This window comes from Chelonoidis abingdonii, chromosome 1, assembly GCF_003597395.2.
Source record: "Chelonoidis abingdonii isolate Lonesome George chromosome 1, CheloAbing_2.0, whole genome shotgun sequence".
In the NCBI taxonomy this organism is placed as follows: Eukaryota; Metazoa; Chordata; order Testudines; family Testudinidae; genus Chelonoidis; species Chelonoidis abingdonii.
Genome location: NC_133769.1, coordinates 271,203,478 through 271,219,329, shown reverse-complemented (window position 1 = coordinate 271,219,329; position 15,852 = coordinate 271,203,478). Strand labels below are relative to the sequence as shown.

At 39.4% G+C, this 15,852-nt stretch overlaps 1 long non-coding RNA gene across 1 annotated transcript in view; it reads left to right on the top strand.

Annotated features, from left to right (window-relative positions):
- LOC116818584 (uncharacterized) overlaps positions 1-4,571 on the top strand; it is a 5,396-nt gene extending 825 nt beyond the window's left edge. The window contains exons 2-3 of the long non-coding RNA XR_004372210.2: positions 1,507-1,658; positions 3,389-4,571. This is a non-coding gene — a long non-coding RNA (uncharacterized LOC116818584). The remainder of the gene's footprint in view (positions 1-1,506; positions 1,659-3,388) is intronic.
- The last annotated feature ends 11,281 nt before the right edge of the window (positions 4,572-15,852 follow it).

The following is a 15,852-nucleotide window of genomic DNA, read 5'->3' as shown; positions in this document are numbered from 1 at the left end:
CACGGAGGGGCAGAGGATGCTGAATGCTCCAAGGAGAGACCCAGGAGGTGAAGACGTGTGAGCTTCTTGCCCTGAACAAGTCTGCTCCAAGGGAGAGGAGGCTCCCCAAAGTCCTGACTAGCTTAGTGGGGAGCAGTTGCAGAGCATCGCCCGGGGACTCCGTGACAGTGAGCAAGGCAAGAAGGATTTGACCCAGGGATAACTTATACTAACAGTTATTTTTCCTGAATGTTCATATTCTGAACCCATTACACCCTCACATCCCACCAGACACAGTGTCTTCCTGCTCCTCCTCACCCGTGAGACTACCTGATGCACCCCATCTTGCCCACAGCAGAGGCTCTCTAATGTGCTCCTATTATATTCCCCCTCCTGGGACATGAGGTAACCCCTATTAAAGTCAATGGAAAGACTCCCATTGACTTCAAAAGAGCTGGATCCAGCTGCAATGAGACCTCTTGTCCACCCTGTCTGTTTGTAGAGGAAGTGCTCATCCTCCATGTGTAAAATGGATCTTTTGGGTTTTTTTAACCAATTGAGAGCAAGAGATTTGCATTGACCTGAAAAGGTGGGAAACAAACAAATAATGCTATCCTTGTTCCAATGGTTTTTTCTGGGGGGTTGATTATTGTTCAGAAGCCCTTGCCCTTCCATTTTCTTTAATTTGTGTTTACATGGATTACATTTTTGAGGCGTTGGAAGAACACCTACACAGGAAGCGATCCTTAACATAGCACAAACATCTCCTCTGAGAGCTTAACAAAGGCTCTGTTGTATAGAGCTACAGTAATAGAAACAGTCTTGCCAGAAGAATTAATGTCCAGCACACCAAACTGTATGCATATTGAAGTATGTATTTAAATTGATACCTGTTGAAGAAATAAGCATGTTTAAAGAATAATCCTTTACTGCACACAAGTTACAATGAAGTGTAATGTTAACCTAGTATTGGAACTGCTTTTTCTAAGTGCTACATCAGTCATTTCCTTCCAACAAAGTTCTGTTACATACCACAGACAAAGGGAGTTTTGCAAATGAATGACTGAATGATAACACCCTAAAAAATTATCAAAATTGTAAAATATTTTGTTTGTGTTCAGTGGAGTTGTATATTCAATGTGTTGTTAGTGTCCCATAAAGCCTCAAGAAAGTCTCAGTTAGTCTAGGCAGTAGCAATGGTGTGTTGTAATGTATATTCTGATAGCTGTCTCTATACTGCAGTTGTTAAAATAGGAGATTTATGGTGCAACAGAAGGGAAATTGTTTGAACCATAAATCACTCAAGATATTAAGTATCAGTCTGTATCAGTTATCACTTGCAGTTATTGTATACAGCCATAAGAGGTTGCCCCTCTATTTAGACCACTTTATGGTATTATCAACCTTGATGATATACAATGAAATGCAAGTGAAATATAAGTGTTCAGTTTGTGCTATCAAAGAAATAGTGTATTACATCTAAGTTGTGATTAGATCAAAGTTAATTCATATACTTTTTCTCCACAGTTTGTATCTCTGTGAGAGAATGAAGAAACAAAGATTCTAGTAGCCGCATACATTATGGACCTGTTCCAAAGCTCACTGAAGTCAATGAGAATCTTTCAGCTTACTTGTATACAAAGGTACGCATGATCTTATCATGAGGCAACAGAAACCAAGTAGGTATTTTTATCCTTAAAGTATATTCCTTTGCTATCCTTAATTAATCTTCACATATATTTCCTATTCCATTAGTAGGGTTTAAGCATATCTTAAGTGATGCAGAGACCTTGGGTGGCCTCTTTTACAGAGGAATATATTTTACCCACTGTGCCTAGATATTTTATCAAGTAACTCTTGGGTAGGTGTGTCAGAAATATTTAGATAGACAACACAATCCTCTGTGATATCAGACTTAGCTGCTGAAATTATTTGTAGTAAAGAGACTGCAAATAAGGAATGAGCTGCAGGATTAGATGAACTTCTAAGGGTATGTCTACACTGCAAAGTTGTCGACAAAACTATTGTCTTTCACGAGTACTTAAAAAAGCCCCGCCATGAAGACAAAAGTTTTGCCAACGCAAGTGGCCATGTGAATGCAGCTTTGTCAGCAGAAGCGCTCGCGGGGCTGGAAGTATTTTGTAGGCAAAAGTGCCAACAAAGAGCATTTACACACGCTGACTTTTAGCAACAAGCCTTGTTGCTAAAAGCTGCATGGTGTAGACAAGTCCTAAGTAAAAAGGAGCTTCTTTTCATTCAGTAATTAAGAATGAGAGAAAACAAATACAGAAAATATTTGATACTTAAGCAGAAATGTTTTGTCAGAGAATGGTTTCCAGGATATGTCAACAGCCCTTTAAGCATACGGCATTTAAGAATATTTACTTTTCTAGTTGTTATTCAGAAGTGTATTGACATATGTTTCATTTGACCCATCCTGATTCTTTGCTGTTTTCTGCCTGTAGGCACCTCACATTACTGCATTTCTACATCCTCCACAGTCGGTCTCTTTATGTATTAGTGTTGTCTCTTGAGCAGATTGGGCAAAAGGAACACTGAACTATGTGATTTGAACAGCTGACTAGACCGTCTAGTGTAAGGGCCCAGTCCTGTTCCCCTTGAACTCAATGGCAAAAGTCTGATGGGAGCAGGATCAGACTTTCTGAAGAAGATGTCAGGGTCTGGAGAGTGTAAAAATATTCCAAAATATTGGATCACCATTTATTTTTCCATATTTTAAATCCAGATTTTAAAAACAATGCACACATATGCAAATTTGAATTCTGCATATAGTTATGAGGTAATATCTCCTCCACAAAAAGATGTGTTAAAATGCTGCCTCTCAGTGCTTGATTGTGACTGGTTGTGACAGTGACAACATTTACAAGTGAAGTAGATGAATAAAGATATCAGAAACTTTTTTTCTGGATCTGTCCTTACAAAATATAAATGTTAGGTTGAAATTCTTAAGCATGATTGTAGTCTGTGTAAACCTATTTTAAAGGCTGAATTTTTAAAAAATCAGTTAGGGCCTGATTTTTAGATTGTTTCCTAGGAAAAATTCTATCTGAGACAAATCCTGGTTCCAATTAAGTTCATAGGAAAGCTTCTGTTGATTTAAATAGAACCAGAATTTGGGCAACTGATTTTAGAGAGAGTTTTCTGCATATAATCATAAAAGGATATTACTCCTAGTCAACAGCTATACACTCTCAAGCCATTTCCCAATGACCCGGTGTGCACATCTCTCACTCAGTCACACTGCCCAAGCCCCCCTCCCACACCCCCATCCTCAAAAAAAATCCCATCACCAGAAATGTTACTATTTTATAGGCTTGTGGGAAATCTCAGTGAGGAAGTCCATGATTGACTAGGCATGGAAATTGAACTACCTTCTCTCCTCTACCAGTGGTTCCTCTAGACCAGAATTAAAGAAAATTTGGATGGGCGTCTCTAAAGAAAATCCAGTTGTAACTGGCACTGTTCTATTTGGGTCAGCAATGAAATAATATCCCAGCATGGTTAAAAGAAGGTACTGAGCTGCTGTTTCAGGTGAGAGGTGATCATTATAGTTCCATAGAGCTTTCCACACTGTTAGATTTTAACCCTAGAATACTGAGTTGTTATTTTCTACCTACCTAAAATTTCTCTGAATTTTCAGTTAGCCTTTTCTAATTTTCCCTCCTAAAAATCTGTTGTGTGATGTTACAGAACAGCTGTTGTATTCTACCTTATCAGTAGATGAGTGTTCACTACATATCCATGCCTCCTCACTTAATGGGTTCTCTGTGGTAAGCCTTAGGAGGAGGAGAAGGGGACTGGCCATACTGTATTACCATTCTGTGTTGTCCTGTAGGATTTCCTAATGGATATCCAGCAGAATTTTTGTACTGTTGGAAGATGTATTAGTTCCCGTGGGGCCCTCTCTATGGCTACTTATGAGCAGTCACCATTGGGATACAAAGCCAATAATAGCAGAACTCTTGAGGGACCAGAGAAATGGCAAGGATACTCCAGTCTCTTCTGAAGGGAGGGGCAATTCCTCAGGAAATCCCAGGAGCCATGGGGTTAGGACAACTCCCACACTTAATCCCAAAAATCTTGCTTGTTTTATGACCCACTAGAATGTTGCCACTCTCCAAAGATCACATTCTGTTAACCAGTTCCCAGAATTTGGGTTGATGCTTCTTTGAAAAGGTTTGTTTTAGGCAAAAATTGTCAAAGTACAAAATTCTGAAGGTCTTTGTCTACTGCTTTCCTTTGCAGGAGAATATGGAACCAGTCGCTGATGTATACATTTTATGTATGTGAGTAGAGGGGATAAAAGCACAAAGTTGAATTGAAATTTGGAAAAGTAGCAATAATCTTTCTTTTTTTTGTTTTTTGTTTTACACTTCAGTGTCCAGCATTCCAGAAGGTGAAGGTGCCCAATGCACTCATAGCAGAAAGTAATAGTCGTCCTTTGATGGAATCATAATTGTTTTAGTCTCCTCAGATTTAATGTAGTGGGATCTGTTTGATTTAACTATTTTAAAGCTGATTGGACTACATGACCTTCTGAGGTCCCTTCCAACCCTGATATTCTAGTCTAGTCTAGTCTAAGTGACCCCAAAACTTTGCATTCAGAGATGTTATATGGTTGTATGACACTCCATGCAGGACCTGGAATTCATGAGCTGAGGAACAGATTATCATGCTCTATTAATATAGTATTTCAGTTGGAAAAGAGAGAATCTTGATCCTATATTCTCCATTTTTCACAAGTTTTCAAGAAAAAGTGAGAGAAAACAAAGAAAATAGAATTTTATTATATATAATGGTGTAATAAATATATGTCAGTTAGGATATGAGACATATTTTGTATATTGCATTAACTAGTATATTTATAGTATATACAACAGGAGACAATTGCTGGTGCCCACTATATTTAAAATTGCCTACTAATTTCAATCAATCATACTCTTTCCTGTTTTCTCAATCTCTTTATAATACCTTTCTAAATTATTATTCTTTGGGGCCTAGTCTCTGTCCAAAAGTTATTTTTTTTAAAGTTTAAGCAAATTTCCTTTATCTGCTTTTGAGTTTAGCAAAGGTGTCAATTTTTTCTATATAAAATAAACCTTCCAAACTATAACCAGACCTTTTTAGAATGGGGTAGAGGAAAAATGTTCTTAAGTTTGAAGACTGAAATTTAACACAAACATAACCCTCAGTGAGGGCCAGTGCCTTTCATCCAGATTGGACACTCATTTACACCATGTGCCATGTACACCAGACATCAGTTGGTTGAATAGGTTATAAGTGATGGCAAAATATGTCCCTTTGGTTTGAAAAATAATAACTTTGGTTTCACAGATATATGATTGAAAATTGTGTATTGAGCATACTCAGTTGGCAATCTTAAGGCTATACATACAGTCTTGTAAAATGTTCAGCTTCTTAGTTCTGTGCTTCTTGGCTCAAAGAAGCAGCACTTGTATAATCTACAAGATGAATAGCCTTGGAGGAAGGAATTTACAGGCTCCACAAAATGATTAGTTCTAGATCTCTTCTCCCTCCTCCTTCCTTCCACACACCTTTTCAAATTCATTTTCCTTAAAGAAAGCTAAGAAAATTAGCATTAATATGTCATTAAGATTGCAAGATCAAGCGCTTTAAAGTCAGGAAACTCCCATAGTTCAAGTTTCAATGGCAAGATTTATATGATCTGTGTCTCCCTCAAAATGTCTGACATATATTGTAACTACAGATAGGCTAAGCTACAGCATTTAGAACTGGATTCTGATCATCTCAAGATTCAGAAGTTTTTAGATTCCCCCCCCCCCACAACATGTATAAAACTAGGGTCCAAATGCAACACTCAAATCCAAATCTGGGTTCAGATTCTGAACATCCCCTTGTTCAGGGATGTTCAGAGATCGAGGTTTGGTCCAGGCCTATTTCTAGTTCTAATTATTGTGTAAGAGCCAGAAGCCCATGTGCAGCCTCTGTAATGGGATATACAAACCCAACACTGGACAACAAAGGGTTAAGACTTGGAGAGGCTGGAAGAGGAGCTTAAAAGGAAAGCAGAGCAGCTCACTTGTTGGCAGACCAGGGAAGAAAATGGACCTTTAGCTCCTGTGGAGAGGGGCTGACTGAAGACAGGAGCTTCCCAGACAACTACTGGTTGAAGATCGCTCACTGAAGGAAGGGAAGGCCAGATCTTGATGTACCCTGAGAGGGAGTCATTCCCTTCTGTGTTTTACTAAGTCAGTCTATTTGAGTTAATTCCCCTTGCTTATTGGTCATGGACTCCCCCAGAATGGGAGAGAATTTAAAGTGACCTGGTTGGAGGGCAAAATTACAGGAAGCAGCAGGCTACTACAGAGGCAGAGCAGCCATTGGCAGGAGACCCCCAGTGGAGAGAGAGCTGCTATGCCATGCCTGGCCATAAAGAGGGGCCACCACTAAGTTGACCCCTTCACAAGCTCTCCTTGGCTTCAATGGGAGCTGAATGTACAAAACTGAGTGTCTGATCAGCCCCTTGAGTTCACTACTGAGTAATAAGTTTAGGATTTAGCTGCTGGAGCCCGAGCATTTTCAGATATGTCCCCCAAGCCATTTGAATAATTAGGGTTTATCTGAATTAATTAATTTTCTGCTAATGCTAGTCACGCTTAGTAACATGACCAACGGTAGATTAAGAAATTAGTAGGCAGTTCTGTACAGTATTTGAAACCCAAAGTGAGGCTTGTTTTGGAAACAAAAGTGTCTAACTATAATGCAAAGATGTGGAAAATTATAGGTTTAAAATATGACATGTTTGGTCAAACTAACCAAATGTATACAGAGCCATCAAAATGGAACTTCCCAAATGAAAAGTCAATATTACCAACTAAGGTACACTGACTCTGTGCCACACAGATCTCCATGAATATTTTTATTTGAAAGGGCAGAATTTGGCAGAATTTGTGTCCAACTTGTGTACCAGAGATAGCTGCCCAGTATGCTTTTTTATATGCACGTATATTTTGTGGGTTTTGCTGAGTGAGGACTTATTTTATTTCAGTGGAGAAAGCACTCAGTCCCAAAATATTTTAAACAAAAATATTGGAAACAATTCTATTCAATCAATTTGTATACTTTTGGTTTTGCTGAATATATTATGTCACAACAATGGATTTTATATACACATTGCTAGTTCAGACTGATATTTTAGGTCAACTTTTCAATTTAAAAGGAATCTAACTGGTTGTATAGGCCACACCCAAAGGTTAGCAGAGAAGGGTTTAGTCATCTCAATTTGGCTACGAGAGGGAGGACAGTTTCCAGCTTTAAGTGCAGGGATTTGCAGGATAGCAAAAGAGGACCAGCTTTGAAGAATTCTGTTCAATATAGATTCTGTGTGGTTGACCTCAATTTTCTCCCTCATCTTCCTTTCATAAACAAATGGAGGTCATGGTGAATAAGTGCCCAGCATGGGTGTGATTAAAAATATTATTCTGTTTATCTAGGGGAATAGAAATAAGCATTACCCTATGACCTTCCCGTAAACTAGGACTGAACCCCAACTCATGTTATATCTGAAAGGAAGCTCCTTGGGGGTAGGGAAAGCAGCAGCAGGAATTATGAAGCAGCTCAGTGTCTGAAGCCAGCAAGAGGTATACTTTCTTCTAAAACAAATGATACATGATGGTTATTTATACTAAGGAAAGAAAATCAGGTAAAGCACATATTGGGGGTTAATATGCTGAACCGCTATGCTTTTTAAAATCAAACCTAGAGTACAAAACACCTTTTCCTCTAATTGTGGAGAATCAAATTTAGACAAAATTGTCTCAAAAAATCTCTAGATACTTCCTCCTGTGAAGCTTCCTGCAAGCCTAAAGCCCACAATTTTTAGATTAAAATAGCTTTCCTTTTTTCTTTTGTTAATATACATTCTTATGTAAAGAGCTTTTTTATGCAGCTTTTCAGTATAAATTCATACTTTCAAACTCCATGCGCACAGCATTTTGACATATGTTAACATTAATTTCCGTAGTTTCAAATGTTCAGTTCTTTTTTCTAACCCTTTTTCCATATCTTTAATAGTAATGAAACTGCATTTTAGGGGGCATCATGCAATTCCAAAATATTTTCCCCCAGAATAACTGAGTTACCAGTGAGAAAGGGCAAAAGAAGCAGGAGCAGATGCACCTGTCACTTCCTCAACTCTGTCTATACCTTCTTCACACAATGCACAGTCAACCTGTGGGAACTTGTTGCCAGGGGATGTTGTGAAGGCCAAAAATATAATTGGGTTAAAAAAATAATTAGATATGTTTTTGGAGGACAGGTCCACAAATGACTATTAGTCAAGATGGTCATAGATACAGCCCCATGCTCTGAGTGTCCCTAAACCTCCAACTTCTAGAAGCTGGGACTGAATCACAAGGGATGGATAACTCTGTTCTGTTCCTTCCCTCTGAAGCATCTGGCACTCACCACCATCAAAAGATGGGATACCGTGCTAGATGGACCATAGATCTGACCCAGTATGGCTGTTCTTATGAATGTAATCAAGTTTTTTAATCTGCTGTTGCTAAGTCTGTTTTATTTCATTAGTACTTTATCCCCACACTTCTCCCTTTTATCAGTTAGAAAAGAGGAAAGGAAAGGAAACAAGTACTTAGGTCAGGTGATGCAAAAGCAGTGGGTCCTATGTGAGAAAAAGAAAATGTCAGCCATTTATATACAGCTAAGGAAGCAGTTGCTAGTAAAAGATCACTTAATCAAAGTAATATATTTAATTTGTATATTATTTAAATAATAAATGTACCACCTGAACAATTTTTGGAAAGTAATACTGACACAGGGGCTGATCCTGCTTTGTGGGAACTCAGTGAAAGTTTTACCAAGGATCTCACTGGGAGCAAAATCAGGCCCAAAATCATTAAACCACTTAATTGCTTCCAAAAGTCCATAGCAAAGCCCAGTAAGCACAAAAGAGAACATGTATTTTAAAAAAACTGCCATCCATAAATAATATTCCGATGGTGCAAGAGGGAGCTGGCATTTTATTTTCATTCCCCTCCTCCCAGAAATGACATAATCGGGGGCCATGTAATGTCAAACAGCCCACTGAATTTGGGAGACAAGGAGAAATGGTATTTTATGCTGTCCACATGCCATCCTGGAAGGGCTGTTGGCTGGGGCTTGTGGTGGTAACAGTGGGGTGAGCAGGCCCTTGTGATTTTGAATACAAGTGAGGTATCTCTACTGAGTGTGAAAAGCCACTTGAGTGAGGTTGGCTGAGTTAAGGTTCCATTTTTAAAAGCTAGTTAGATGTTGCTAAATTATTAAATGAAATATGATAATGAGAAGTAGTATTCAGTGAACGATTTAAATGAGCAATACAGCAAGGTGGATGTTGTATGTTAAGCTGTCTAAGAAATTCCAGTTTTGTCTTATACCTGGCAGACAAAGGCCATATTTTAAGGCATCTGCATGAGGTGGCAGAGATGAAGGTGTATAATAAACCTTTTGTAATTTCTTGACTTTTCAGAACTCAATTTCTCTACCTTAGCAGGTGTTAAATAGGTTTTTTTTGTGTGTAGTATTAATGGAGGCCAGAATTTTCAAATTTGGATGCATAAAGATAGGCATCTGATCTAAACAGAACTGGCATGATAGTCAGTGGTGCTGAGCACAGCCCCTCTTAACCTCAGTGAGAGTTGCTGGTGCTCACCACCTATTAACATCAGGCCTTATTCAGGTGCTTTACTTTAGGCACCCAAATGTGAATATTTGGGGCATATTTCCCAATGTGCAACATATTTAAAGTTTTTCTCCCCATAAGAATAGAAGGTCACCAGGGAGAGAGGACATCCATACAAGAATGGGAAGTGGGACTGAAACTGAAGACAGGTTTCAGAGTGGTATCCTTGTTAATCTGTATCAGCAAAAAGAATAAGGAGTACTTGTGGCACCTGAGAGACTAACAAATTTATTTGAGCATAAGGTTTTAGCCCACAAAAGCTTTTGCTCAAATACATTTGTTAGTCTCTCAGGTGCCACAAGTATTTCTTGTTCTTTTTGAAATTGAAGAGACTCTTATCAACATATTTACATGGTCATGCTGAGGATTCTTTAGGACAAGATGGTAAGTCACAAAATATCTTCTCCTGAAAAGAGGTGGCTAGGGACATAAATTTTAAATAAAGGACAGGACAGTGGTTTGCCATTAGGTATAAGAAAGATTTGCAAAACATTTTAAGGGATCAGACATGGAGAAACATTATGAAAAACACAGTTTAAGTATGTTTTAGAGACAGAAGATCTTGTTACCCTACTAATTTGTCATTCTCTGTAAATATTGTTGACATTGTGGAAAAAGGAAAGTTGGGGCAAATATACTGAACATAGATTTGCAACAAGCTTTTAAAGTACGTTCACAAGGATTCATGGGTAGTATGACAAGTTAACATACTGCAACTGGGCACACTTCTGTTAGATACGGATTAGGCTCCTGTACCACTGAAGTTAGTAGAAATTAAAGGAGTGGATTAATGAAAGAATGTGCCTCAAATTAGTCATAGAGGGAGCCTTACGATAAGGAGGGAAGTTTCTAGTAAATAGGGTGACCAGACAGCAAGTGTGAAAAATCAGGATCGGGGTTGGGGGTAATAGGAGCACATATAAGAAAAAGACCCAAAAATTGGGACTGTCCCTATAAAATCTGGACATCTGGTTACTGTACTAGTAAAGGGATCAGAGTTAGACCACATTGAATTCTTTATGTAAACAACATGAATGGCATTACTCAAACCAAGCTATTCAAGTTTACAATTAACAGAAATACTGAACAACAATGCTGCTAGATACAAGAAAACTTGTATGATCTGAGCAAACACTGGCTGACAGACAAATGTGGGAGAATGTAACAAATGTAACAAAAAGGAAATATACTGAATAGTAAAGTGCAGGACTGTATTAGCTAATGATTCAGTCCTGCAAGATGTTGAGCATCTATTGGAAGGTGATGAGTGTCCTTAGTCCCTCTGCACAGGTGCCGTATATCACTCAAGGTTTGAGCCTGGGAGGGGCAAGGCACTCTAGGTGAGAGTTTATGGTGGTGGGCATTTTATAGGAATGTTAAACACCTTGCAGGATTGAGCCCTCAATATGTTCTTCATTATAAAGCAAATAATGCAGTGCTCTTTATGGAACCTTGAATCAGTCAACACACACCTTAGAAGACATGTATTTTTGGCATGCAGCTGATAGTACTTGTGATCATAGGTGGATCATTGTTAAAAATTTACTATGTTCAAGCAAAGTGCAATTTCAAAGCCTTGTAAATCAGCCAAATCTGAACCAATTTTCCCTGGAACATCCAAAGACACTCTTCAGTCAAAGACTAGCTTCCTGTTAAATTTATCTTTTCAGTTCCCAGCCCTTGTGTGTGAAGAAATTGAGAAAACTGCAATATTTTATTTTAAATGAAGAAAATGCAATTTTCACTCTCCTTCTGCTCAAAGATTGCTGAATTGTTTTGCTCAAACTTTTAAATTTAAAAAAAAAAAATCACCTTTGACCAGAAAGAGAGCCTGAAATTTCAGCCCAATAAATGACAATTCTGGAAAGTTCTATGCCTGAAAACAGAGACAACCTTAACTATAGCTCTAGTGCTCTGGCTATAATGAATCATTAGCTAGATCTTGCAGCCCCTAACATACAGATATTAAATTAATTACAATTGTTAATTAAAATATATTTTATTGTTCTTTGGGAAGCGCAGACTAGAAAACACAAGAATATAGTTCTCATAGAGTTAAGGTCCAGAGCCACAAAGGTAAATCAGTGCCTAAATCTGAGATCTAGGTGCTGTAATCTTGTGTTTAGGTGCCTATGGTTTAGTTTTGTCTCCACTGTGATCCACAAAACTCCCGCCAAACCCTGTAAATGTCTAAACTCACTCAGCACCTAAGTTTTCAGTGTAAAAATTCCATAGGCACTTGAATTTCTGCTTCTGGGCATGGGCACTGTTGACTCACTCTAGGCATCCAGGAACCTGTCTTCTGCATTTCACTGCTGCCTAAGTCACATCTAGGCATGAAATGCTCAGAAGCTGCCTACTAGACAGGGGCGGCTCTAGGCATTTTGCTGCCCCAAGCACGGCAGGCAGGCTGCCTTCGGTGGCTTGCCTGTGGAGGGTCCGCTGGTCCCCCCGGCTTCGGCGGACCTCCCACAGGCACGCCTGTGGGAGGTCTGCCGAAGCCGCACGACCAGGGGACCCTCTGCAGGCATGCCTGCGGGAGGTTCGCTGAAGCCGCAGGACCAGCGGACCTTCCGCAGGCAAGCCGCCGAAGGTAGCCTGCCTGCCGCCCTTGCAACGACCAGCAGAGTGCCCCCAGTGGCTTGCCACCCCAAGCACGCGCTTGGTGTGCTGGTGTCTGGAGCTGCCCCTGCTACTAGATCACACCCCAATCAAAATTTGGCTAGAGGAGCAGTGACCACCTTCTAACTTTTGGCCTAGTGATTAGAGCACTCCCCTGGGAAGTGGGAAACTCAGATTAAATTCCCCCTTTCTATCAGAGTGTGAGAAAGGAGGCCCCCTGTTCAAATCCAATGCATCTGAAGAAGTGAGGTTTTTTACCCATGAAAGCTTATGCCCAAATAAATCTGTTAGTCTTTAAGATGCCACCAGACTCCTTGTTGTTTTTGTTCAAATCCTAGTTTGGGGGTGTGCTCTAATCACTGACCTATGGGATGTTCTGAGATGGGACTCCTTCAGTCTGTCCTATTGAAGCTGTTCCATGGTGTATAAATCTTGAAAGTGATTAGAGCAAGGGGAACAGAGTCAGGGTCTCCTATCTCCTAGGGGGGTACCCTAACCACTGGATCACAGAGTCATTCTCTCTCTGATTCAGCTACTAGTAAGCGTTTATTCACAGTGGAACAGCTGCAACAGAAGAGATTGAGGAAAGCCCCCCCCATCAGAATATTCCATATCTCAGTGGTTGGGGCACTGACTGTATTAAGAGATGGGTGACCCCTATTCAAATCCTTGCTCCACCTTATGCTGGGAGGAATTGTACCTGTGTCTCCCTCATCTCCACTGAGTGCTGTAACCAGTGAGCTAAAAGTTAAACGGCAGCACCTTCTCCTCTTCTAGCCAGTTAGGTGCAAGGCAGGTACCTAACTCATTCCCACAAGAAGAGCCTAAGCCACCTGACTCCAGGTGACTGGTTCTTGTTTGTTTATCCCTAAACAGAGATAGGTTCCTCCCTACAGCACAGATTTAGGCATCTTTCTCCCAGAGGGTGCAGGTCTTAGTACACATCCCTCTTGTCAGCATCTCCCATTGGCTAGCTTAGGGGCTCCCCACCTAGTGAACTGGGTTTGTGGATCACACTTTAAGGCACCTATTTCTCCTCATTCATTGCATAGGAGCCTAGTCACCTAACTAAGGCTTTGTAGTTCCTGTGGTTCTGTAGATGCCTAGAATTTAGGTGCTGTGATGATCATCATTGCAATGCCTAAATCCTTATGTGGATACCACCCAAGTAATTATAAGGAACAACTGAAAAAATCTGCCAAATTCACTTTGGAATAGAGATGATATTGTGGTGAATTCACGCCCGCCCCCAAATACAAGTATATTTGATAAAACTGATCCCTGCAAACTTTTCATATACAGACTCCCATAAGAATGTGATGAAAACTGAGGGATCAAAAATGGAAGTTAATGAAAGTTGTGGGAGAATTTGGTTCTGTAGGTACAGGCAAAATTAATTTACACAGAAGATAATAAAAATCATGGAATATTTCACCAGATGTAGTTCTAAAGAGAGAGATGAAAGGAGGTGGAGAAGAAAATAGAAGTGAAATGAGAGTACATTTTCAAACAGTGGAGGCCAAAAACTTTGTGTTCTATTGTGCAGCCATTGTGCATAATTACCACAATAATAAGTACAAATTTGGAAATTGTGAGTGCAAATGGGTAACTTTGTTACTAATTACCTCTCAGACAACACAACTGCTGGATTAGTGCATACAGTTGCAACAAATGAACAGGCAATTGTAGCAGTGCAAGTGCATACACAATTTTCTCTGAAGACCTGCACTTTTGAAAATGTAGGCTTCTTAGTCCGTTTCATTTTCTCAAGATTTCGTGTGCTGGGGCAAACTTGGCTGCTGTTTTTCAAATGCCAAAGGTTGACTGGATTTTGCAGCAAGCCCATTGTAAACACCAGATAGGTTTTCCTCCAAAACCTCATTGTATTGTGAAGTTATAAATGATCTGAAAACAAAGCAAAGATATTTATAATGTGCAGTTTCTGTTAAGAATCCATTGCTCATGATATGACCTGGCTTTCAGACAGATACCAGATTATTATTTAAACACAAGTCATACTCTATTGAAAAGAAAAAAATGGGGAAAAGATATTGAGAGTCTAGATTACTGGTGAAAAAATGCAAAAGTAAATATAGACTGAAAATCCTGGAGGTTTTTACTTCAAAACAGTAAAACATAAAACAGTGTTGAAGATAATGATGATGAAGATATGGCAGGCTTTTGTTGCTATTGTTTTTTGTGGCCAGCAATTAAACAAAGATGAATCATTTTACATCCATTAGCAAGAGCTCTTGTATCTTCTAAACTGGCCACAGGTTCTAGCACTCATGTGCTGTGTGTATAAAGCTATGCTAAACTCCAGGCTAAGAGAATAGTATGGTTTCACTAGTATGTTTCTCAGAAAAATGTGTGTCCGTATTGATCAGAAAACTGTACTATAATTATGCCAGCAGCAACTTTTTTTAGATAAGAACATAAGAATGGCCATATTGGATCAGATCAAAGGTCCATCTAGCCCAGCATCCTGTCCTCCAACAGTGGCCAATGCCAGGTGCCCCAGAGGGAATGAACAGAGCAAGCAATCATCAAGTGATCCACTAATTCCCACCTTCTGGCAAACAAAGGCTAGCGACAATTTTGCTCTTGACAATAGTTTCAACCAGTTTGCCTGGTACTGAAGTTAGGTTTACCAGCCTGTAATTGCTGGGGTCACATCTGGAGCCCTTTTTGAAATTGGTGTCACATTAGCTATCCTCCAGTCATTTGATACAGAAGCTCATTTAAATGATAGGTTACAGACTACAGTTAGTAGTCTTTCAATTTCATATTTGAGTTCCTTCATAACTCTTGGTCCAGAATACTATCTGGTCCTGGTGACTTATTACTGTTTAATTTATCAGTTTGTTCCAAAACTTCCTCTAATGACACCTCAATTTGTGATAATTCCTCAGATTTGCCACCTAAAAAGAATGGCTAAGGTTTGGGGATCTCTCTCACATCCTCAGCCGTGAAGACTGATGCAAAGAATTCATTTAGCTTCTCCGCAATGGCCTTATCATTCTTGAGTGTTCCTTTAGCATCTCAATTGTCCAGTGGCCCCACTGGTTGTTTAACAAGCTTCCTGCTTCTCATGTACTTAACATTTTTTTTGCTATTACTTTCTGAGTCTTTGTCTTCAAATTCTTTTTTGGCCTTCTTAACTATATTTTGACACTTAATTTGCCAGCGTTTATGCTCCTTTCTATTTTCCTCACTAGGATTTTCCTCACTTTTTAAAGGATGCCTTTTTGCCTCTCACTGCTTCTTTTAGTGTGTTGTTTAGCCACAGTAGCTCTTTTTTGGTTCTCTTACTATGTTTTTTAATTTGGGGTATACATATAATTTGAGACTCTATTATGGTGTCTTTAAAAAGTTTCCATGCAGCTTGCAGGGATTTTATTTTTGGTGCTGTACCTTTTAATTTCTGTTTCACTAACCTCATTTTTGTGTAGTTCCCCTTTCTAAAATTAAATGCTACAGTGTTGTGCCGCTGTGGTGTTTTCCCCCCT